The sequence below is a fragment of the Vicugna pacos genome, chromosome 2 (genome assembly GCF_048564905.1).
Source record: "Vicugna pacos chromosome 2, VicPac4, whole genome shotgun sequence".
NCBI lineage: Eukaryota > Metazoa > Chordata > Mammalia > Artiodactyla > Camelidae > Vicugna > Vicugna pacos.
In genome coordinates, this window is record NC_132988.1 from 52,080,786 (window position 1) to 52,106,281 (window position 25,496).

The 25,496-nt window shown below is 40.4% G+C and overlaps 3 long non-coding RNA genes across 3 annotated transcripts in view; 2 read left to right on the forward strand and 1 right to left on the reverse strand.

The window, feature by feature from the left end:
* Positions 1 to 1,335: 1,335 nt before the first annotated feature.
* LOC140700138 (uncharacterized) lies at positions 1,336 to 3,887 on the forward strand. Its single transcript, XR_012078382.1, has 2 exons — positions 1,336 to 1,515; positions 3,605 to 3,887. It is a non-coding gene; the product is annotated as an uncharacterized lncRNA (long non-coding RNA).
* Positions 1,723 to 4,441, reverse strand: LOC140700137 (uncharacterized). The gene is made up of 2 exons (XR_012078381.1): positions 4,206 to 4,441; positions 1,723 to 3,315 (listed from the first exon to the last, which is right to left on the reverse strand). It is a non-coding gene; the product is annotated as an uncharacterized lncRNA (long non-coding RNA).
* A 683-nt stretch (positions 4,442 to 5,124) lies between these two features.
* LOC140686374 (uncharacterized) overlaps positions 5,125 to 25,496 on the forward strand; it is a 118,994-nt gene continuing 98,622 nt past the window's right edge. The window contains exon 1 of the long non-coding RNA XR_012060121.1: positions 5,125 to 5,327. This is a non-coding gene — a long non-coding RNA (uncharacterized lncRNA). The remainder of the gene's footprint in view (positions 5,328 to 25,496) is intronic.

Below are 25,496 nucleotides of genomic sequence, written 5' to 3' on the forward strand. Positions count from 1 at the left end.
TTACTATCTCCCTGATTCTTTTGCTTGAGATACATATCTTTTCTCAGCTGATATTCCTGAGGAACCAAAGACTAGGAAGCTGTGAGGGGAAAGACATTTCTCTGCTCCATCAAAGATTGCTTTTGGTTTTCCTGCTCATGGACACATGATCCAAGGTGACTGTCATTTTTGTCCCTGGCAGAAGAAATAACATCATCTTTTTAAACACAATGAGTAATTTGTGGTTGATTTCTACCCCAACTGAAGCCTAATCTTTCTTTTCTATAGTGAATGGATTAGACTGTTCTAAATACAATCAATCAAAAACTTTTAGGTGAAAACATCCTCATGTCTTAGGTCTCTTCTCTAGCTCCCTTAAGCTCTTGTCCTGAGAGTAGCCTTTCTTGATTCAGTTCTGTAAAGCTGATCGGCCTAGATTTTCTTGCCATGAATACCTAGTAAGAAGCTTTCCCATGCTTTATGCTGACAAGGTAGTTACAAAATGCATTAGCCACGCGGCAAAATGAGTCCCAAACTTTGATGATTTTCAAGGCTACTTTTCCTTCTGAAAAAGAAAACCAGGTGAAAACATGTGATAAAAGTATACACATTACTGAATGACATGAGTCCAAAGCAAATGATCTTGAATCCAAAGAGGTGAGCTCTTATTCTATGCATATGTCCAACCCAGTGGCAGTGGGTTCTTTTTTCCTGGTGTAAAGGTTAATTTTGTGTGTCAACTTGGCTAGGCCGCAGTACCCAGATACTTGGTCAAACGTTATTTTAGATGTTTCTGTAAAGGTATTTTTTAGTGAGATCAATACTTTATGTGGTGTACACACACACACACACACACACACACACACTGGAATACTACTTGGCCATAACAAAGAATGATATTTTGCCATTTGCCCCAACATGGATGGACTTGGAGGGTATCATGCTAAGTGAAATAAGTCAGACAGAGAAAGACAAGTACTGAATGGTATCACTTATATGTGGAATCTAAAAATTACAAAAAACTAGTGAATCTAATTTAAAAAAAAAGCAGATTCACAGATACAGAGAACAAACTAGTGGTTACCAAGGGGAGAGGGAAGGGGGTGGGGACAAGAGGGGTAAGGGATTAAGAGGTACAGACTACTATGTATAAAATAAATAAGCTACAAGCATATATTGTACAACATGTGGAATATAGCTAACATTTTATAACTATAAATGGAATATAACCTTTAAAAAATGTGAATCACTACATTGTATACCTGTAACTTATATAATATTGTATATCAACTACATTTCAATTTAAAAAAATTATTAAAAATTTTTTAATTTTAAAATATAAAGCAGATTACTCTCCATAGTGTGGGCAGACCTCATCCAATCAGATGAAGGCCTTAATAGAAAAAGACTGACTTCCCCAAGCAAAAAGGAATTCTGCCAGCAGACTCCTTTTGGACTCAAACTGCAATTCCTCCCAGAGTCTCCAGCCTGCCAGCCTACCCAGCAGATTTTGGTCTTGCCAAGCCTCCAAATCATGTGAGCAGATTTCTTAAAATAAATCTCTCTCTCTCTCCACACACAAACACACACACACACACACACACACACATCCTGTTGCTTCTGTTTCTCTGGAGAACCCTGACTAATACACCCTGTTACAGCTGAATTGTTAGATCAAGTGATGCCTCTATGGCATCCTACTATTGGGAAATAAATTTACATAAAACTATTTCAGGCTGTGGATGAAAGGAGAGTATAATATTTAATTATTAACAAGGACATTTACCTCTTCAGGAATATTATGTATTTTATTGTTAGCCTTCTTTTTGAAGATGAAGCCACTTTACCAGTGTGCTGGCTCTGTGATTTTTTTCCCTTGGCTCTTCAAGCATGATGGTATGGGAAAGGTTGACTATGCCCAGTCTTGCTTGTATTCATTGGTAATGGAGAGTAACCAGATAAGGCAACATTAATTTCTTGGTAAGCCGCCATCACCATTGTGGTGACTTAACAGTTAAGGAATAATTCTGTATTTGTTTCAATAGTTGTTTTAACAAATTATCATAAACTTAAAAATCTTTTCTTCCCCAAAAGTCCAAAACTAGTTTCACTGAGACTAAATCAAGGTATCAGCAGGTCCAAGCTCTCTCCAGAGAGAAAACCCATTTTCTAGAGGAAAACCCATTCTTTGCCTCTCCCAGCATCTGGTGGTTGCCAGTATTCCTGGACTGGTGGCTGCATCCATCCAATTTCTGCCTCCCCAGTCACATTAGTTGTCATTTCTCTTTAGTTGCCTTTAATCTGGAACAGTTTTGAAGCCCTCCCTTGACTATCTTGACCTTGAGAATTTTGAAGATCAGAGGCTAATTTTTAGAATAACCCTGAATTTGAGTTTGTCTGATGCCTCCCCTTGAGTAGATTCTGGTTATGTATCTCTGGCAGAGATGTCACAGAAGTGGTCCTGTGTGGCTCACTGCAGTTTGTTAGGGCACACATTTCACTCTGTTCTGTTCCTGGTGATGTTAAATTTAATCACTTGATTAGGATGGTGTTTGCCAGGCTTCTCCAATGTAAATTTACTGTAGTTTTCTTAATAATTGAGCATTTTGAAGGGTGATACTTTGAGATTATGTAAATGTCCTGTTCCTCATCAAACTTTCAATTTCTCTATTTATCTATCTAGCTATTTATACATTCATATAATGAATTTCTATATTGTTTATGGGTTTTAATTCATTACTTTCATTATTTATTTTGATGATCTGATTATCTCAGATATAGCCAGTAGCAGCCTCTTCAAACTGGCCCCTGGTTCCTGTTTCCTTTTGACATGGCCCCATCATTTATTTATTTATTTAGAGCGTATCCGTAGTTATGGCAGAACAAGATGTTCCAGGCTCATCTTTTACTTCCCCTGTCTGAGTTCTGGAATCAACTGTTTTCCCAAGGATCCCTGATATCTTCAGCAGAGAATGGTATTTCGAAGCCAAGACCTGGTGCTGGGTGTGGCCATTTCCACAGGGGAGTTGCTACTCTCAAGCCCTTTCACACATCTTCAATTATATTTATCTCCTTACATATTGCAAACCATGTGTTCACATTAATATCTCCAATTCCAATCCAACAAAATAGGGTTTATTATAATTTTCTCCCTTTCCACATTTGTAGCTCTCTTCTCTGCTAGTGAGAAACTTGGCTGCTATCATCCATGAGACAGTTACTTACTGATTGAGCCTGCTCAGCCTGCTCGGCTCTGACACCCTGCTCGGGCCATGACAGCTCCTCTTCACATCTTTGCTATCTTCCATGGTCCCTCATAATGGCTTTTGGACTGAACTGTTCAGAAAAGAAAGGGAAGGGAAACAAAAGAGGAAGAGAAAAACAATATTCAGGCAATTTTTGTTAAATGTGCATGATGGGCAAAGGATTATTCTGGGTGCTGTGTGAGATATAAAATAATAATAATAATATGCATCAGAGCTTACGGACCTAGCAGTCAGCTGGGCTGGGTTCTACAGCAGTAACAAACAACTCCCAAACCTCGGGGCCTTAAGACCACAAAGCATTATTTCTCACTCATATTTTATTTCCTTCATGTCTCTGCTCTATGTTGTCTTTATTCCAGGACCAGGCTAAAGGAACAAACCATCTCTGAGAAGTGCTAATCTGGGGATGGTCTTGCAGTAGAGGAAATAACAAGACGGCTGAGACCACGTGGTAACTCTTAAAGTCTCTGATTGGAAGTAGCCTCTGTCACTTCTACTCACATTTCACTGACCAATGCAAGTTACAAGACCAAACTTGACATTATTGGGGCAAAGAGGTACAATCCTTCTACAGAGAGAGGAAGCGAATATTTGAAAAAAAATTGCAATAAACCACATAGATCTGTGCGTCTATACACTTAACTAGCAGGTGTGATATAATAGAGGAAAGCATGCACTCCATTTAACCCCACTTTGCAGTAAGATGGGTATCAAAAATGTAACAAACTGAAGGGTACGGTCCTTATGCTATCCAGACACTTTGTGGTCTTGAACTAAAAAAGATTTCAGGTGAAAGTGAGAAATAGATAAAAACAGCTGTAAGGACTCTCGCTGTGTAGGATAAACAGAGGGAACACGGAAAGCAGCACCTTCTGTCAGACCTGGAGAAGGAGCAGAAGGTAACATGTGACATTCCCGAGGTGGTAGCTGTTCAGGTTAATAGTTAAGGTTTGCACTCACCTTTCACCACGACCCTAAAGGGTTTTGTAGAGCTTTATCAGATGCATGTCCCAGCAGTGGAATCCCATGGGGCATTTCTTAGACTAACAATTCATTTGTAACAGATGAAGAAAGAACCCATTCTCACTGGACGGGAATAATGGATAGAATAAAAAATTGTATTTCAGATTTTTCCCAATCTAATGATTGAAAAAGGTATCTCAGTGTCGTTTCAATTCAGATTTCACTTATTATGAGTGAGGATGAGCACCTCTTACGTTGTCGTGCCTCTGTTTACATGTCAGTGGGCTGCTTTTATTCGTACCCTTGCCTAGTTTTCTGTTGGGTTTGGGGTCCTTTTCTAGCTGATTTCTAGGAAAGGCTGAGAAGGATTTTGTCAGCCTGGGCTGCGATGAGGAATTCTGCCAGAAGCGTGCCAGGTGCTCGGGTGATTGGGACGCGGTCCTTGGGCTGGGCGTTTCCCCTTGGGAAGGCATGTAGATTACCACCAGCAAAAAGATTCACCTGGTTCAAGTATTTGGGAAACAGCAACCAGCTCGAGTGGGACCTAGGGCTCATGGGCAGCCCCAGAAGAAGCACGGTCCCATCCTGGGCAAGGAGAAGGTCCCGGTGTCGGGCTCCCTGGGAGCAGATGCTGAGCTAGGGTTCTCTTTCTTTTTCTTCCTTTCCTTTCTCCTTCCTTCCTTCCTTCCTTCCTTCCTTCCTTCCTTCCTTCCTTCCTTCCTCCCTCCCTCCCTCCCTCCCTCCCTTCCTTCCTTCCTTCCTTCCTTCCTTCCTTCCTTCTTTCCTTCCTTCCTTCCTTCCTTCCTTCCTTCCTTCTCTTAGTGGAGGTACTGGCGACAGAACCCAGGACGTCCTGCGTGCTGAGCATGCGCTCTATCAGTGAGCTACTACCCCCCACCCCCACCCCGCGCGTTCTAACTCAGGTGATTTTTTTCAGCGTCTTCTCAGGAGAAGATGAGTAAGAGAAACAGGACAGGTCAGAGGAGGAAGACTCAGCAGGAATGTGGTCTCTGTGGGAGACTAGCTTCAGCTGGACCCCCAGGGGAAGCTCCATGAACCGCACCCCACAGCTGGCTGTCCTTCCCTTGAGAAGCGACTTGCTCTTTGTACTCCATGTCGGTAAGTCCTTAGCTGAGGTCTGGGGAGGAGTGGGGAGGACAGGCTTCCAGGTCAAGATGGCTTCGGAGTGGCGGAGAGCAGGTCTCCGGAGAAGGGGGCAGCTGTGAGTCGTTAACCACCTTCACTCACAAAGCAGCTGAGGGACGGGTGCACCTGCCCCTAAATGGTATCTGGCTGGGGCACCAATGCTTCCGTTGCTTGTAGTAGGATCTGGAGTTCCCCCTGAAATCCTGCAGCATCTTCCCATGTATAAGTCCACCTGCATACTTGAGTGTCCCCTAAAAATGTCCCCAAAAAGCTAGTGGAAAAGCTTTCAACAAAAGCTAATGGGTATGTTAGCCGAGGGGGGCTGAAGAGGGATCTGAGGAGGTGAGCTGCCCAACTGGAAAACTGCGCGAGGAGCCGACATGGAGCAAAACAGCACTTTATTGCAGTACCAGCGGGTGGCGCACGCGGTGGCCGTAGTGGCGGCAGCGGAGCGCAGCACGTTCTTCTAGTTCAACAAGATGGCGCCTCCCGGGCGGCGCACTTGTCCTGCTGTTATCTATTTTGCCCGCACGTGTGCAGTGTTCATGTCTTTGTTCATACCGTTACATAACTGGCGCATGCATACATTTACCTCTTACCAGGGGCAAGCTATTGTGAACTTTGGCCTTGGCCCCACGGCCTACTCACTTAAGGCTGCCGACAGGATACAGCCCACAAACATGATTGTGAAACTCATGAATCAGAGTTTGACTTGCAGTTCCATTCGCTAGGATAATCATTTGTTATCTTGAGCAAGAGACTCTGCTGGGACCCAAGTGTTAGTTTATGAACATTTTGATTATTGAGTCCCAGCTGCAAAATGCCAGAAGCTTGACTCTTCAAATATATCACATACTTACAGGCAGTAATGACTGCAATGACGGTGGCAGAGTTTAGCCCAAGCAAATATTTGTAATTGACAATGAATGTGTGAGCAGGATGCTAATGAATGGATGTGTTGATTATCTCCCCCTGTCACAAACATTAGTTCTTGTTTGGTTTAACTGTCAAACTGATGCTATAGATTAGAAGTGGCAGAATGCTGGCCAAGATCCACAGTGGAGAAGAATATTAAGAAAATTTGCAAATTGTATAACTTTTGATACTTTCATGTCCAAATTTGAATTGTTTGTGGGTGTTAGCAGGAGGTTATGGCTTAATTATAGGCCTAACTGAAAATCAGCTAGATTTACAAGTACACCTGGATTTCTGAGGTGTTTCCTTTTAGGACAGGAAACCAAGCTGATGACATTTTCTTGGATTCAAGAGGATATCTTGAACTAAACAGTGGACTTTGAGATTAGATGTGCACAGAAAACAAACATTTTGTTCTTTCCAGTTATAAACGTTCGTATTCAGTTTTGGATGATCACATTTGATGTGTCGTTATGTATACTTGCGTATGTTGGTTTGGTTTGTTAGTAACATTGTTCTTGGAATTCATGGTGGTCTCAGCTTGGGGTGTTGTCATCTGTGACAGTGACCACTCTTTCCAGCAGACTTGGTGTTGGTGGCTTTATGTTGCGATGATTTTTGTGTCTGAACATAGCAGCTGCTGAGTCTGTCTTGCCTTTGATGTCACGTAACAGGTCCTGATGCCCAGGCGTAAGGGTGTGTCATCCGGGCAGGAGTGTCTCTCACAGCTATGACATGACATATAGACCTTGAGCTTAGCCTGCACTTATGGGTACCTTGGTGGGCCCTCTGTCCTCCAGTGACCCACCTGACTTGATTATTCACTAGGTTGTCTCTTTGTACATCAGGGGGTCATAAAGCAGCCAGTGAAAGTCAGAGGCAGATGTGGTGACACTGTGCATAGGATGGCTTGAAAGGAGTGACACTTCATGGAATATCTTTTCTCCATGAATCTGCCCTGTCCCCATATGGGCCTCCTTCATCTCAGCAGCAGGACTTACCTTTAAGGCATTCTAAAAGCTCCCTTACAGAGAGTGAGAAGAGGGCAGAGGGGACCAGCAGCTGTGCTCACTGATGGGGGAAAGTGGGCTTTTGATCACAGCTTTTCCTAGAAGAATAGCAGTACAACAATGTGTGTACCTTCCTGTTTTAATCTCAGCCACAGCAATGCAGTTCTGCTTTAAGATCAAGGGCGCTGCCTCCTCCTTCAGTCACCCTGTGTGTTTCTCCAGGGACTTAGAACCACAGCAGCAGGTGACAGTTCACATCGCAGCAGGTTATTTACTGGGAAATTACTAAGTGCCAGAACTGGCTAAGGAAAATACATACTCTATCTTATCAAATCCTTCCAATCATCAGTGTTCTACTAAATGTACCAGAGTGAGTGCCTTTATTATCCTTATTTTGCAGCCAAGGAAGCTGAAGCTTCTAGAAATTTAAGTAAGTTTGCTGAGGTCACACAGTTAGCCATAGAGGAGCTGGAACTCCCCCCCCCAACCTTTCTGACATCAAACTTGATGGTCCTAACCACTAGGCTGACTGCGTCCAGGGCCAATGCCTGCATGTCCGGCAACAGCCTGCCTCTGTGTCTAGGGTGCAGCACCAGTGAGTTTATGTATTTACAATTACCTGCTGACCCTTCCTGATAGAGGAGCACTTGAGAATATGACTTTTTAGTAATTTTTAATTATAGCCGACCTATTATTCAGGTGTGTTTCTCTGATTACTTCAACCCAGCAGCAGTGCTCTTGTCACCATTGTCTTTTGCTCTGTAAATTCAGGCTGATGCCAGAAGCTGTCACTTTCACTCTCCCAGCTCCTGGAGTCAGCTTCTCAATCCTTCCACCGAGTGTTAGACTAGGCTCAGGTCAGGCCATTTCCTCGGACTTCCTGTCTTCACACCTTTCTGTAGGAGCCAAAATCCTTCCAGAGCTATTCTCTTTGTTACTGCCAACATGCTTCTCCACCGTGGGACTGGATGGTTTTTTCTCCACTGAGGGGAAATCGGGGCCATGGTTTTCCACTTTCCCTCTCCAGGCTGCAGAGAGCATGTTGTTGCTTTTCTCATCTCCTTTGTCTGTCCTGCCCAGACCCACTTCGACCACTACTACCCTACTCTAAGTCACTATCTCTTGACTATAGCCACTGGTCTTTCTGCTTCTACTCTTAATTCTCCTGTATAAGTTATCTGTTGCCGTGTAACAAATTGTCCCAAAACATAATGACTTAAAAACAGCAAATATACATTGTTACCCAGTTGTTGAGAGTCATGAAACTGAGAGCTTCTCTGGATGCCTCTGGCTCAAAGTCTCCTGTAAAGTTACAGCACAGCTGTTGGTCAGGGCTGCAGTTACCTCAAGATAGGACCACAGTAATGTGCAGCAACATGGATGGACCTGGAGATCATCATTCTAAGTGAAGTAAGTCAGAAAGAGAAAGAAAAATACCATATGGTATCACTTATATGTGGAATCTAAAAAAAAAGACACAAATGAACTTATTTACAAAACAGAGATAGACTTACAGACATAGAAAACAAACTTATGGCTACTAGCGGGTACAGGGGGTGGGGAGAGGTAAATTGGGAGTTCGGAATTTGCAGATACTAACTACTATATGTAAAATAGATAAACAAGGCCCTACTGTATAGCACAGGGAACTATATTCAGTTTCTTATAATAACATATGATGGAAAAGTATGTATATGTATAATTGAATTGCTTTGCTGTACATCTGAAACTAACATTGTAACTCAACTACACTTCAATAAAAAATAAAATAAAGTAAATAATAAAATAAATAAAAACCTTAGATTCAGGCAAGGGTAGGGAGATGGGAAGAGAGTATCTATATCTTAGCACAAAGGCTTACTTATGGAAGTCACTTTAAAAAAAAGAAAGGAAATAATGTATAAAAGTATATAGCAAAAACATTAATCCTCTCTGACCCTGGAAAGATCAATTCCATATTTTATATTATAAACAAAAACAGTTTTAGTTTTTTGAATCCCTTATCCAGAAGCACTTGAAAAGGAAGATGAACAGAAATGATTATTTTTTACTCTCAACATGACTGTGAAAAGAGTTAAATTAAAAATCAAAAGGGGGGAGGCTATAGCTCAAGTAGTACAGTGCATGCTTAGTATACGCAAGGTCCTAGGTTCAATCCCCAGTACCTCCTCTAAAAATAAATAAAAGTAAACCCTCCCCCCTATGAAAGATATAAAATAAAAATAAATTTTTAAAAAAGCCCAAGAACATTGAAATGTCGAAGTCCAGAATGAGTCCAAATATTTGGCCACATCATTTTGTTGTTGTTGTTACATTCACTAGTTATATTTTTAAAATTCCACATATAAGTGATATCATACAGTATTTATCTTTTTCTGAATATTATCTTGAAGAGTAGGAGACATAGTAAAGACTTTACACACAGTTTTTAATCTATAAATACAATAGTATTTTGGTATTTTGGCCACAAAAAATGTCATTTTAAAATGTAGATCAGATCATGTAACTCATCTGCTCAAAGCCTTTCAGTGGCTTCCCCGTGTCCACAGTCCTTATCATGACCCAGGAGGCCCTTCAGGAATCTCTGCTATTTTTCTGACCCCCTTTTCTTCCACTCTCCCCTTTACTTCCTTCCGTTCTTGCACAAGCCTCCACTATTTCTGTCAAACTGACTTCCATCTCAGGGCCTTGAACTTGCTGTTCCCTCTGTGCTGGCCCCTCCCCCTGGATAACTGCAGTCTTCATTCAGATCTCTTCGGAAGTGGCCCCCTCTCAGACGCCATCCCTGGCCACTCTAGTGAGAATATACTGCTTGTTGGTTTCTACTCTCTTACTTGGTTTGATTTTTTTCCATGTCATATGTCACTTACCTGGCATATTATATGAAATTACCTGTATATTTCCTGTATCCTCCAGTAGCATATTAAACTCCCAGGGGCAGGACTTGGTTTTGTATTTGCCTGTGTCCTCGGTGCCCAGGACAATACCTTGCCATAAATGGGTGACAGTTACAATATGGCCCACTGGATTGAATCTGTGGAAGTGATAAACAAAGTCCATATCCACCAAAACCCAAAGTAAAAGACAATGATTTTCATGATGCCCTTTTTCTGTGTCCACATGCCATCGCTGCCCTTGGAGGAGCAGCTCAGTCACTCCAGTTCACCACTATCAACAAGGAGGTATTATCAAGAAGTCTGAGTTCAGACGCCATCCTCATAGGGCACTGAAAACTCACGACTTTATGGGAAAACTGTTTTCAAGGTCCCTCCTTTTTGAATGAAAACACAGTGCCCCTTCTCTTAGGAGCCCCTTAGTGAGGTATGATGCACTTCTTGGCTGAGAGAGAGGAGGTCGGGGAACACGGACTGATTAAGATATCAACTGAGGCAACGGAGAATCAAAGGTCAGTTTTCTAAGTGTTGTTTGCAAGCACCATAACTTCAGTTCAGGCCTCCTACAGAGCGATGGGGGAAAAGCCCAAGGCTGCATGGTTTATTTTGCTGTCTTTACTTCAATAAAAATATCAAGTATATTTTAGTGGAGAGTTTCCGATATACCTTTGAACATGTCATGCTTTCATCCTGGACTCTATAACTTGTGAGAAGATGCTTGAGGCCAATGCAAGGGCTGGTAAAGGGATGGACTTTGTGATTTTTATCATTGAGTGGTGAAAAAAAAAGTTGGTTCTCTTTGCATCCAAAGAGCATTTGCTTCGTACACATCGCAGCTGAGAAACTGACAGGAACGGGGAGAGGAGCCTCTGGCTGCTGTAGTTTTATGGAAGTTTTCATCTTTTAAATTATTAGAATCTCTCATATAACTCATGGACTGTTTTTTCTGAGGAACACTTGAATGTAAGAGTGGTATCTCTGGAGTAAATAGAATATACTTTGTGGAATAAGTTTGGGGTTTCTTCTTTTTTTAACTGAAGTATAGTCAGTTTACAATGTTGTGTCAATTTCTGGTGTACAGCATAATGTTTCAGTCATACATATACACACATATATTCATTTTCCTATTCTTTTTCATTATAGGTTACTATAAGACATTGAATATAGTTTCCTGTGCTATACAGTATGAACTTGTTTGTCTCTTTTAAATATAATAGTATCTGCAAATCTCGAACTCCTAATTTATCCCTTCCCACACTGTTTCCTGCCTGTGAACCATAAGTTTGTTTTCTATGTCCGTGAGTCTGTTTCTATTTTGTAAATAAGTTCATTTGTCTTTTTTTTTTTAGATTCCACATATGAATGATATCATATGGTATTTTTCTTTCTCTTTCTGGCTTACTTCACTTAGAATGACAATCTCCAGTTCCATCCATGTTACTGCAAATGGCATTATTTTTAATGGCTGAGTAGTAGTCCATTGTATAAATTTACCACAACTTCTTTATCCAGTAATCTGTTGATGGACATTTAGGTTGTTTCCATGTCTTGGCTATTGTAAATAGTGCTGCTATGAACATTGGAGTGCATGTGTCTTTTTGAATTAAAGTTCCCTCTGGATATATGCCCAGGAGTGGGATTGCTGGATCATACAGTAAGTCTATTTTTAGTCTTTGGAATTTCCATACTGTTTTCCCTGATGACTGCACCAAACATTCTCACAAACAGTGTAGGAGGGTCCTCTTTTCTCTACACCCTGTCTAGCATGTATTGTTTGTGGATTTTTGAATGATGGCCATTCTGACTGGTGTGAGGTGATACCTCGTTGTAGTTTTTGATTTGCATTTCTCTAGTAACTAGTGATATTGAGCATTTTTTTCGTGTGCCTATTGGCCATTTGTATGTCTTCATTGGAGAATTGCTTGTTTAGGTCTTCTGCCCAATTTTGGATTAGGTAGTTTGTCTTTTATTACTGAGTTGTATGAGCTGTTTATATATTGTTGAAATTAAGCCCATGTCAGTTTCATCTTTTGCAAATATTTTCTCCATTCCCTAAGTTGTCGTTTTGTTTTGCTTATGGTTTCTTTTGCTGTGCAAAATCTTGTAAGTTTAATTAGGTCTCATTAGTGGAATAAGGTTTGTGTCAGCATCTTTATTTTCTTTGTGGCATGGTGGACTTTCAAAGGTCTTTTCTTTTTTTAAATTTCTCTTTCCTCTCAAAACCATATACATTAGAAAACAGTTGCTTCATAGTATCTAAAAATCAATTACAATAAAAATACTAATTTGTCTGAGTCTCTGCTTTCTCACTTTTCAAATGGGATTGAACCCCTGAACTAACATAATATTATAAATCAACTATAGTTCAATTTAAAAAATGGGGTTGATGGCCCCACAGCATAAGGTTATCAGGAAAAATAAATGAGACAATATAACCACAGCTCTCAGCTCCAGAGTTTAACGAATAGCAACCCTTCCATAAATTGTTCTCATCATTGTTATAATATTATTGTAACAAAGAGAAGGAAGAACACTAAAGAGTTCAAGTCATAGCTTTAAACAACAATTTAAGGAAGAAGTAGTTCCAAAGACATGAATGGCCAAAGAGAACTCGAGCTGGTGGTGGTTTTGTATCAATTTGTACAACTTTCAGATTCAACCCAGTGAAGTGTCATTGCCCTCCTTTTATTATTCAGCAGTGAAATATCATTTTCTTAAAGGCAATTAATTGGTACACTTTTTAACTTTTTACTTAAAAAATACTTTAAAAAATAAGTTTCACTTTAAAGAAATAGGTTATGCATTAATATGGTTCAAAATTCAAATGACACAAAGGGTGAACAGCAATAATTCTCCTGTCCTCCCTGCCCCCACCCCCATGCCTATTTGGAGGCAATCAGTGCTACTAATGTCTTAATAGTCTAGTTATATACAAAGACTTGTGTATATTTTCCCCTTCACACAAATTGAGGCACAGAGCACTTGCTGTTCTGTATCTTCTTTTTATCACTTAGCAAATTATATCCACAATAATCCTCATTTTTTTGTGGTTGTATATGATTCTTTTTATAGATGAACATAATTTATGTCTCCCATTACTGAACATCAAGTTGTTTCCATCAGTTGCGATTGTAGTCAGTGTTGCAGTGAATAATCTTGTGAATATATCGTTTCTCACAAATTCAAGTTGACCTGAAGGATGAAGTCATGAAGAGTAATTCTGATTGGAATTGCCAAAGTGCCCTCCAGAGCTGTTACATCAGTTTTTACTCTTGCCAGCAGTGTATGTTTGAGCAAGCCTGTTTCCCCCACCTCCACCGCACAGTGTAATACCAGGTGTTCATCAGCTCTGCTATTTTGATGGGTAAAGTTTTACTTTGTATTTCTCTTATTATGAGTATAATTGAACATCTTAAAAAATGCGTTTAAGAGCCTTCTCTGCAAACTGTTGGTCTTCTTTGCCTATTTCTTTATTGAGCTGTTGGTAAATTGGGATATTAAAGCTTAGAGTATACAGGGTAGTGGAAAGGAATAGATCTTAAAGTTGGTGGACCATATTCAAATTCTGGTTCAATCTTTTATCAGTTACTTAAATACTTCTGTGCTTCAGTTTCCTCATCTCTAAACTGATGATAACAATGCCTTCTTCACAGGGCTCTAGGCAGGATTAAAAGAGATTATTATGTAGCACACTTAGTACAATATCTAGCCCTTAGGGACTCAATAAATTTAGAAGTGTCTTCTTTTTTCTCCCATTATTGTATGGAGATTACAATAGTTTTCATATTCCTGAGGAGTCACATATAATTTCTCAGAAAGAAAGAAAGGAAAAATGTATGGAGAGGGAGGAACAGAGGATGGGACAGAGGAGCCATGTGGCTTGGTTGGGGCGTCTTCAATCCTTTTTTATCTTGTTGCCTAGCATGCTTCTGAAAACACTCCTTCCTCTGAAGGTGATCAGGGAATACAGGCTAATTTTAATATCAGCACCAGCAAAACATAATTAGGGAAGTAAATCTGCTGTGCCCAGATGCACATTTTGTGTTACAAAGTCAATACGTAATGTGGCTTTAGAAAGTCACTTGTGGCCTGGCATTATGTGGGGAGTTATTGGGGCTCGAACAATAACCTTGCAGTCAGCTCTCCAAAATGTTTGCTGCACTGACTTGGTGCGTTACTTCTTTTTATTAGCAAAATAGCAAGAATGTCATCTTCTCAACTCTTCCCTGGGCAGATATGTGTTGTTATTCTCTGTATCACCAGTGCCTAGCTCAGTCCCAAGCACACAGGACAGGTTGAACCCAACTGGATTGTGGACTGAGACTGTGCTTTTGAAATTCAGTATGAATCAAGGTTAAAACCCGAAATGGAGAATTATAAACGTCTCTGACGTTCAAGAAGGACAGTGATGCACTGTTCTGCTCTATATCCATTTCACGTGCCAGTTTTGTCTAGAGAGCCATGAGTTTCACTATTTTTTAGTTCACAACATTTGATTTTTATTTTATTTCAGATTTCTTCCCTCTGACTCACCAAATGTGATCTGCTGTATATCCATTTGAAATAAAATTAATTGTAAATCTGTTTTGTGAATTCCTTAATATCTCATGGAGTAAATGGAGAGGCCATAAGGTGCTGTGAAATCTGATGGAAAAATGATACTCTGGAGACGCTGGGATGTGATATTTTAATAGCTTCATAGGTGAATGAACGCTGAGGACGACTTTCACATATTTTCTCTTTTTCTAAGCATTTAAAAATCACTTGCTCTCTTCTCCATAGGCCTAGGCTGCAGTTTAATGTAAGTGAACAGGGTGTGTGCTTCAGCCATGCATGGTCTTCAAGCTAAGAATCAAAGGTTCTCAGAAGCCCCACCCTTACTTCCTGAAATTAGAGGCTATGAGCTCTGTGGTTCACCTTAGAGAGAGCTTATGCATTGCTGCATAAGTCTCATCTTGGCTTCTGGCAGCTTGTCTCCTGGCCTATGGAGAGCCACTTCCTCTTTGTGTGTGTACATGTGCGTGTATTTGGGGATGTGTGTATATTGTGTGCGTGTGGGGGGGGCACACGCATGCTCACGCACCGCTCACAGACCCCTCCCTCTTTGCTGCGTGCCCCACCCCGACTCTGCGGAGGAGGGTGGGGAGATGCGGAGGCTCCTCTTAGCGCAGGCACACTCAGCTCTGTGAGGTCTGAGAAGGCAGCAGGAATGAACCCCCAGTCTCTTCCTATGCTTCAGCACACTCTAGCCTTAGGAATATCGGTCAGACTTGGAAGGAAGGTCACCTGTGTATAAAACATTCCTGCCGGGACGCTGAGCCCGGAGGTGGAGTCTAAAGTACCAAGTGAGATCACATTCAGTCCTCGACGCTCCGGAGATTTGCTGTTCAGGCGTTGGCCCCTTTCTTCCTCCTTATTCCCGTTCTCATTTTTATCCAAAAGGGACAGTCATCGATGCCTTCTTCAGGAGTGTGCAGTGGTGAGCAAGGCAGCACGTCCTGACTAACTCTGTCCCTTGTTCGTTGATCTGGAGAAGAAGGGTGAATCTCAGGGCCGGAATCTAGTTCGTGGTTCAGCATCAAGACCCCGACCCGCTCCTGAGACCCATAACCACGGGTAGTTGAGCGTTAGCAGCGTGGGCCTCGTTAGGCTTCTGGGCTTGAACACACCGTTCAGGACAGGAGCTGAGCAGGAATTCTCAGGAGGAGGAGCTTGCGAGGAGGGGAGAGTGACTCCGCAGGGGCTCCGGGAGCAGGATGCTAAACGCCGGCGGCCTGGCTGAGCAGCCTCAGCGAAGGCTATCTGAAGGCGTAGGGGACGCTCCAGGGACAGCGGTCAGGAGTGCGGCCGTTCAGTCCACAGACTGCTTTCCTCACCCTGGGCTTCCTTATTTCCCTCCTGCAAGTTGTGGTTTCAAAATCAGCAACAACGTCCCTTCACAACAATTAGGGACTGCAAGTGCACGTGCGCACACGTGAGAGGTATACCTGTGATGTTCAAGTGTGAGACAGCTAAGGTGGCGGGATGTGTCGTGTAACTTGTCTGCTGCATGAGATGAATCCAGCAGGATACAGTCACGAAGCTTTTCTACTTGTCCTCCTACCGCTGCCTGGGAACACACTTGGTCAGAACTCTGCTTAAAGTGTCCTGAATGCATCTTGTGTTGCCACGTGGTTCTTTGGTCTCTTGTTACCTTTCTGGATTCTCTTATCATTTATAATAGCTTTTCAGTGTTTCTGTTGTGTTTTCCAAATATTCATCATATTGAAAGGACATAATGGAGGTTTAAGTTTGTCCTTTCTAACTTTTATACTTTTAATTTCATTTTCTTTCCTAAGTGTGTTTATTGCAGTACAGTGTTAAATAATAGTGATAGTAGGTATGCTTGTCTTGTGGTTTTTAAAAGCATAGCTGAGGCTGCAGTAAAATGCATACTCCTGTAAAATGCAGCTGTAAACATCCCTTGTTCATATCTAGTAATTTCATGTCTAAGAATTTAGTCTAGAGACATACTTAGAGATTCAGACGATTTATTATTTATCTGGTTCTTCATAGTAATAGTATTTATAACGATGAAAAGTTAGAAGAAATCTAAATTATCAACACTGAATTTTGGTCTATTCGTATGATGAAATAAAGCTGTATTATTTAGCTATTCATATATAACAAATTGCCCCAAAATTCAGTGGCTTAAAACAATAAATATTTATTATCTCACACAATTTCTGTGGATAAGGAACCCAGGGACATCTTAGCTGGGTGGTTTTGCTCCAGGATGTATCATGAGGCTTCAGTCAAGATGTTGGCCAGGGTTGTGGTCATCTGAATGCTTGTCTGAGGCTGGAGGTTCTGCTTCCAAGGTGGCTCACACACATGCTTGCTGAGTTAGTGCTAACTGTTGGCTGAAGGTCTCAATTCCTCACCCCGTGGACCTCTCCATAGGACTGGAGTGTCCTCTTGTGACATGGCAGCTGGCTTCTCCCACAGTGAGTGATCCAAGAGAGCAAAGTGGAAACTGTAATGTCTTTTATGAAGTTGCACTCTGTTATTTTATAATATCCTATACATTGCACGAATTGGCCCTATCCATTTTGGTGGGGGGCTAAATAGAGTCATGAATACCAGGAGACAAGAATTCCTGGGGGTCGTTGGGGAGGCTGGTTACTGTAGTCTGTACTCTGGCCCCCAGTGATTCATATCTCTCATGCATGCAAAATACAGTCACCTTTCACAAGGCCCTGAAAAGATTCATCCTGTTTCAGCATCTGTTCTAAGTCCAGAACCTCACCAGCTAAGACAGGTGGAGGGGCAGATGAAGCTTTTATGGTACAGTTTCTTCAGTATGTAGTTCCAGGCACAGTTCAAGTGTAGTTTCTTTCAATCCGAAAACCTGTGAATTACAGAAACAAGTCATCTGCCCCTTTCCACACCCAACATATGCTGGTGGGACAGCCTTAAAATAACTGCTGTAGATATTCCTATTCAAATTGGGGGAGAAGAGGAGGCATACAGAGGTCACCGCTTCATAGGAATTCTAAAACCCAGCCACACAAATACTTAAGTTTCCTTAATTAGGGCTCCGGTCTACTCTTTCCTGAGAATGATTCTCTGTGGCTCGTGGCCCTACCCTCTGAGCTCTTGGTTCTGCCCTCTGATTCTTCCTTCCTGCTCCATGATTTGCAGCTAGAGAGAGTCTCAGCCTGCTTCCTGCCTATCAGAATTTGGGAGTCTGAAAGTCTCTTTTCACTTTGTATGGTTTCTGTCCACTCAGTCCAATCTGACAGTGTTTCTGCCAATATTAATTTAAAAAAAACTTTACAGGTCACCTGCAACAGGGCAGTAGGTGGATTTCATTCTGTTAGACAAAAGCCACACCACAAATCTCTTCAAGATAAGCTTTTTCCTACCTTGGGCTTTTGTTGAGACTGTTGAGGGACAATGCCCGTAAGCTTCTCAGAAGCCCTGGAGTTCTCTGAAGTACTCCCTGAGATTTTTCTTAATCATTAAAATAGGATTTTACAGTCACAACCTCAGCTTCATCTTTAGACCATGTTTTCTTGGAAAAGCGCTGGATTTGATCTTTGCCTGGGAGCCATTTTACAATTTTACCATTTTCTGTCATCTGGAAAATTTCAGAAGCAGAAAGTCTTGACTCCTTTTTATTTAATTGTTCTTCCTTTAGCTTATCTCTCCTCTCCCATTTTGCTGTAAGAAGAAACCAAGCAGCCCTTGCAGCTCTCTGCCTGGGAATCTCCTTAGCCAGATCACTTAGTTCATTAGATATATTTTCTCCCCACCCCCATATTTTTGCATGTGATAGTGTTGCTAAATTTTTAATCATATCTAACAAGAATCTCTCATATTCTAAGTTCCCAGTAATACTTCCCAGATTTTCCTCCAAGTCCTTACCAGTAGCATCCTTGAAGGTCACCAGACTTCTGCTAAGTTTCTTCAGTGCACCGTATGCTTTTACTTCTCAGTCTTTCCTGTCATGAAGGCACCCTCGCAGTTTAGATTCTTTGTTATGGTAGTGCCCCACTTCTGGCACCAAAATTATTATTATTTATCTGTGTGTAACATGTTATTCAAAAATTTAGGTATTTAAAACAGGGGAGGCTATAGCTCAAGTGGTGGAACACATTCTTAGCATGCAGCAGGTCCTGGGTTCAATCCCTAGTACCTGCATTAAAAAGGAATAAACTTAATCCGCCCCCCAAAATAATAAAATAATACAACAAATAAATAAAATATTTAGATATTTAAAACAATAAATATTTATTAACTCACATAATTTCTGTGTGTCAGAAACCCAGGAGCAGATTAGCTTGGTGGTTCTGTCTCTGAGTCTCTCATGAGGCTGTGGTGTGGACCAGGGCTGCAGTGACTTGAGAACTTGGCTGAGTGGGAGGATCTACTTCCTTGCTCATAAACTCAAATACCTGGCAAGTTGGTGCTGGTTATTGGTAGAAGACCTCAATTCCTTACCATGTGGACCTCTCTCGCTCTGACCCTATCTCTCTTTAGGGATGCTGGAGACCTCAAGTCCTCGTCTTCTCCTAGAGAGTAATCCAAAAAAGATGAAAGCTGCAATGTCTTTTATGACATAGCCTTGGAAGTTGCATTGTTATTTCTGAATATCTTATGAGTTACACCAGTCACCGCTATTCAGTGTGGGATGGTCCTGCACAGGGTCATGAATACCAGGAGGCCATGATCATTGGGGGCCATCTTGAAGGCTGGCCAGCACAATAACAGATAAATAATTATGGTAGATATCAAATAAGGTATTTGAAAGATCTTTAATAATAGGTTAAATAAAAGAAAAGATTCAAAACTTTTAATTCAGTGTAATGTAAAAGTTATTGACTGGGTGTGCCTCTTCATGCAGAAAAGATAGACCAGAAGGAAAACAAAAATGTTAGCATTATTTATTTCTAGGCAAGTGACTTATGAATTTTAAAGTTTTCTTAATTTTTTTGTGTCTTTGAACACAACACTATAGTGTACATAAACAATTTTATAATTAACAAACAGGGATTTTGAGGGCACAATTAGAATAATTATTTTAAATTGTTATTTTCTTTAGGATACATCGTCCCTTAGTTTAAAAATTAAAATTTCAATACTCTTTGAAAAAATTAATGATATTTTTTAATGGCAGGAGCTGTTAACTCCCAGTATGGCAATTGATGACTTATTAAAAGAAAAATCATGCTGCCAAATTTTAAATTAATATTTGTATTAGCACAAATGGAATATGTTTGCCTGTATTCACGACTGTGTTCAATAGGAATGATGGGAAAAAAGACTCCTTTAAAGATCATTCCTGAGAGTCATTGCTTATTAAAATATTCTTTGTGCTATTTAATATTCAGTACTAATTAAAAAGTACAAATTTTCATATTTTCTCTTTCATTTAAATACCTACCTCCACACTTTCTCCTAAAAAGATGAAATTTAAAGATGAAATATAAAACATTCCCATAAGATTGTTTGAAACAGAAAGGCAAAGCAAAGTTTAATCAAGCTGGATATGAACTTCCAAAAATATACCAGGCTTGAGATTCTTTGAAGCTCTTTCTGAAAATGAATGCAGAAGTTATTTTCTTTTCTTTGGATGTGAGGACAGCCCATATTCATGAAGCAGAGCTCAGGATGCTGGAAGTCTTTCCCAATTATCTCTGTAGCCACTCAGATCAGAGTCACTGTGGCTGTTTCTGTAGTTTCATTGCACAATGAGGGCTGGTGGGGCTGAAATTCCGGCTCACACGTATTTGTCCAAGCATCAGCTATGAGACGGAACGTCATGTTCCCCCTCCTGTTTCACAGAATGTCTTCGGATGGGTTGGGAGTGAGTTCTAGCACTTCTTTGTATTATGAACCCTAGGAAAATGTAGGCATTTTGTCTTTTCTTGTGATCTTCCAGGCATTGCTGTGTAATTATCGCTACAGCATTTCACTGTTGTATATTTTGCCTTCTCAGCTCCTTGTATGATCCTTGATGCCAAGGACCACATCTCCTATTTCTGTTGTTCCTCTGGGTGGCTACTAAGATAGCAAGTGGCAAACTTTAGGTGTGATAAGAAGGCATGCAATTAAAGTGAATGTTAGACACCAGGAACTGAAGTCTCTGAAATGTTTACGCCCTTGTGCTTTGTGTTATTGTTGCCATATAGTTTATATGTCCACAAATTGTAAATGGCAAAAGTAATTTTAAGAGTTATTTGTCTTTTAATGTAATTAATAAAAGGGAAAAATGAGAACCCTTTATATATACCAACATATTTCCATTTCCGGTACTCTTCATTACTTCCTCCAGATCCGAGTTTTCATCTGATGCCATTTCTGCTCAGCCTGAAGAATTCCCTCTGTCTAGCATTTCTTGTAGGGGTTTGCTGGTGATGACTTCTCTTAGTTTTCACATACTTGAATGTCTATTTCACCCTCATTTTTGGAATGTATTTTCACTGTGTATATGTTTAAAGATTGACTTTTCCCCCTTATAGCCCTTTAAAGATGTCTTTTCTTTCTTTTTTTAATTTCAGTTTTTAATACTTGAAATATCTTCCCACTTCTCTTTTTATGTACTTCATACATCATAATATATTTTTTATTGAGATAAAATTGACATATAATGTTATATTAGTTTCAGGTATACAACATATAAGTCAGCAACTGGGTCCTCTTGAGATTCCTTTCTTTTGATTATGGGTCATATTTTCTTGCTTTTTTGCATGTCCAAAGTTTTTATGAGGTATGCTGAACATTGTGGATGTTATTTTGTAGGGAGTTTAAGTTATGATTCCTTGTTGAAAGGATTTGAGTTTTGTTCTGATAGGTAGGTGAATTACTGGGAGATTCTCTAAATCCTTTCCAGCTTGATTTTAGGCTTTGTTAGGGTTGTCTATTTTTATATTGTTCTTATACCTATGGTGTGGCCCTTGCTCCAGTATATGGTCATTATTCCTGAAGTGTGGCTTTTCTGGGATCTCATTGGAATACTCAAGATTCTATGGGTCTCTCCATTCTGGCTGAAACAGAACTCCAGTGTCTTCTAGATCTGTACAATCCCTGGTAACCTTGTTTAGCTCTTAAGCCCACTCTCCGCTAGGCCTCAAGAAGTCTCACACTGCCCACATGCAATTAAGAACCTAAGGTGAATGCCCATGCAGACTTCCATGGCCCCTCTTCTGTCCAGCTTCCTCCTGTCCGGTTCCTTGCCTGGAAAAGTCCAGCCACATTGGCAGCCCTGCACTCTCATCTCTGCCTCCTCAGGTCACAAGGCCATGTCTCTTATCTTGGTCTTCATTATCTTGCACTTTGGTTTGGAAGATACCGCTAGGCAGAAAGCAGGAGTGAACATAGTACTCACTTTTAACGTGTGCCTTTACCTCACAGATCTAAGTACTTTGATTCTTCTTTCCCCCTGCCTGAAAAGTATTGCCTCATGTATTTTGTCCAGTTTTATGGTTGTTTCCAGTGGGAGGATAAATGCAATACCAGTTATTCTTTCATGGTTAAAGCAGAAGTCATCCAAGCCTAGAATAAAAGCTATACGAACATGATTGTATTATGCAGTTCATTATTAAAAACAATATATATGGTTCTCTGGAAGGAAAAAGAAATTATGTGAGAGGAATAGATAACTCCTTTAGGTGCGTAAAGCCTCTTTCTATGAATTTTGAACAAAGTGAAGTCATCTCTATCAAGATGAACTTTAATGTTAAAAAAGAAAAACTTCATAAAAGGAAAAAAAAATCGTGCATCCTGTTATTCTTGTATTTCCTCTGTCCTAAATAACCTCCTACAAACTGATTCTACTCTGAGAAGTAGAATGTGTGTTGAAGGAGCATTAGACTTAATATCAGAAATCCTGGTTCAAGTCACTGTTTTGCCACTTTCTGTCATTGTGAATTCTCTCAGTCTTAGTTTCCATTTGTAAATGGAGAAAATAGTATCTTCCCTGTCTATGGCACAGGATATTTGTGATGCTTAAAGATATGTGAAAAATCACTTGGAACATTTATATTTCATACTCCATATGCTGAATTTAAAAATTGAGTTTGTAGTGGTACAGGTTTGTTATAAGGATCAAATAAATGATTTATGAAAGAAGCATAAAAGAGTGCCTGGCATATGGAGAATGTGTAATAAATTAATATTGTTATCTATAGCAGTTAGCTATTGCTATGTAACAAATAACCCCACATACTTATCATGGCTTAAAACAACAACTGTTTCTCATAAGTCTATTTATTGGTTGTTTGGTAGCTCTTCTGATCAGGATTGGGCTCATCTGTGCTCAGTCACATGTGTGGGGCTCATCTGGCTGTCATCTAATCTATGATGGCCTCAGCGATCATGATAGACCACAGCTGGGTCTGCTACATGAGTTTCATCCACCAGCAGACTGGTTCTTACGTGATGATGGAGCACAAGAGAGGAGGTAGAAACATGGGAGGATCTTTTGAAGCCCTTACTTGTATCAACATTGCACAACCCCGTTGACCAAAGCAAGTTATGTGACAGAAAGTCAGTGTGTGCAGGGCACTACCAAACAACATGGATATAAGAAGGTGTGAAAGATTGGCTCATTAGTGCAATCAATATACAACATTACCCTTATGACTATATTTTCATTTAATGTTGCAAGTAACTCACTTGTAAGTTACACTAGTAACGTTCTTCTACATCTACTTTTAGGGCATGTCAGTCATCTCAGAACAAAATAATCTAGGAATGGCAGACAGCACACTGTCTACTCTAATTTTTTCTTGAAAGAATTGGGTCTTATAATAAGTGACACATATAGTAGCAGAGCAAAGGATGAAGAAAGTGTGTTTTACTTTCTCTCCACCACCTTCCACCTCCAGCAAATTCTCATTAGCAAGAGACAACTGCAGATAAGAGTTTAGCATTGCTGGGGTATTTGGGGGGCAATATTTTCCCTCCTTGTCTGTCTATACCATTCCCTTAATCACTGTGCTATGTAGCTTATTTATTTATTTTTTGTAGGTAATAAGGAGATTGAGAAAATTTCAGGGACAAGAGCATGGTAGAAGAATTACAAAAACTGGTACTAAAATATAGGGAGTAAGTAGAGGTCGAAGGGAGATAAAGATACTAAGGATTTGGTAGCCAATTATAGATGGTTCATGAACTCATATGGAACATGAAAAAAAATGAAGTCCTGCATTTTCAGTATAATTTTATCTGGTTTCATTTTTCCCCATTGCCCATCTTTTGAATAGAATGTACTGGCAGAATAGGAGGGGACAATTTCTTTTCAGCTGCTACTTGTATTTCCATTTTCATGGTACCAGAGCAGAGTTCAGCACAACAGAAACAGATGGAAGAGAAGTTTCGGAAGAGATGGGGTTTTAAAACCACCAATCAGTGAGGAAGCAACCTTGTTTCCTCATTTCCATGGAAACACGACTTTGTGGGGCTCTGTAGACATGACAGAAATCCATGACTCTGCTGTTGCTGCCCTCTGTCTGTGTCCAAGGAAATGGATTTCAGATCATGCTTCCATTTGATAAAGAAGATACCCAGCCATTCTTTTCCATGCCCTTCTGCCCACCATTGCTTTACTGATTTTGATAGTTTACTGTACCATGTTAATTATCTTTTGGTCACAGTTCTCCTTAGAGTCAGAGAACACTGGAACTGGAGCTTCCACAGACATCATCTAGCCCAAGTCAAAAACAGCACATGACAAAAAAGGAAGCCTGGACAAGTGGTGCTGAGGTAAAGGTAGATGAGAGCTCTGGTTTGCAGCTCCCAGTCTAGAATGTTTCATATCAACGCTGCTTTCTCCTTGTTCACTTCTGAGTTTCTCATGTCTCAACAGCTGTTCAGGCACTGACACCATGCACCCGCCAGGCACACATGTCCCAGCCCCTGTTTACTCCTTCAGCCACAAACAGCTCTTCTTATGTAAATTGTTAATTCCAAGGACTGCCTACCACTCAGCAGTGAGTTTGAATCCCATCTGGGCCCTAGGTCAGTCATCAGCTATGGTATCCTGTAATGGGACGTAGTGTTTTATCTGGAAATCTCATTACAGGCATCCTTTGTTTTATCATGCTTCATGTTATTATGCTTCACATTGTGCTTTTCACATTGAAAGTTATGGCAACCCTACGTCAAATAAGTCTATTGGTGCCATTTTTCCAGCAGCGTTTGCTCACTTCGTATCTCTGTGTCACATTTTGATGATTCTCACAATATTTCAAACTTTTTCATTATTATTCGGTGATCTGTGATCAGCGATCTTTGATGTTACTGCTACAGCTCACCGAATGCTCAGATGATTGGCATTTTTTAGCAATAAAGTATTTTTAAATTAACGAATATACATTGTTTTTTTAGACATATGCTATTGTACACTTACTAGACTACAATATAGTGTAAACATAACTTCTGTATGCACCGGGAAACCAAAAAATTCGTGTGACTCACTTTTTTGTGATATTTGCTTTATTGTGGTGGTCTGGAACTGAAGCCACAGTATCTTCCAGGTATGCATATACAAGAGTATTGGGCCTTCTTTTCAACAATCTTTCTTTTCACTTTAACCAAACTTTATTGTGTTTCTATTTATGTCAAAATTTCCCCAGTCACAGTTTAACAAAGGTGTTTTCTGCCTCAGTTAAAAATGTGACATAGGTGGGGAGGGTATAGCTCAGTGGTAGAGCACATGCTTAGCATGCATGAGGTTCTGGGTTCAATCCCCGGTACCTCCACCTAAAATAATAAATAAATAAATAAATCTAATTACCACCCCCTCCCAAAAAACAGTGTGACATAAATTATAACTC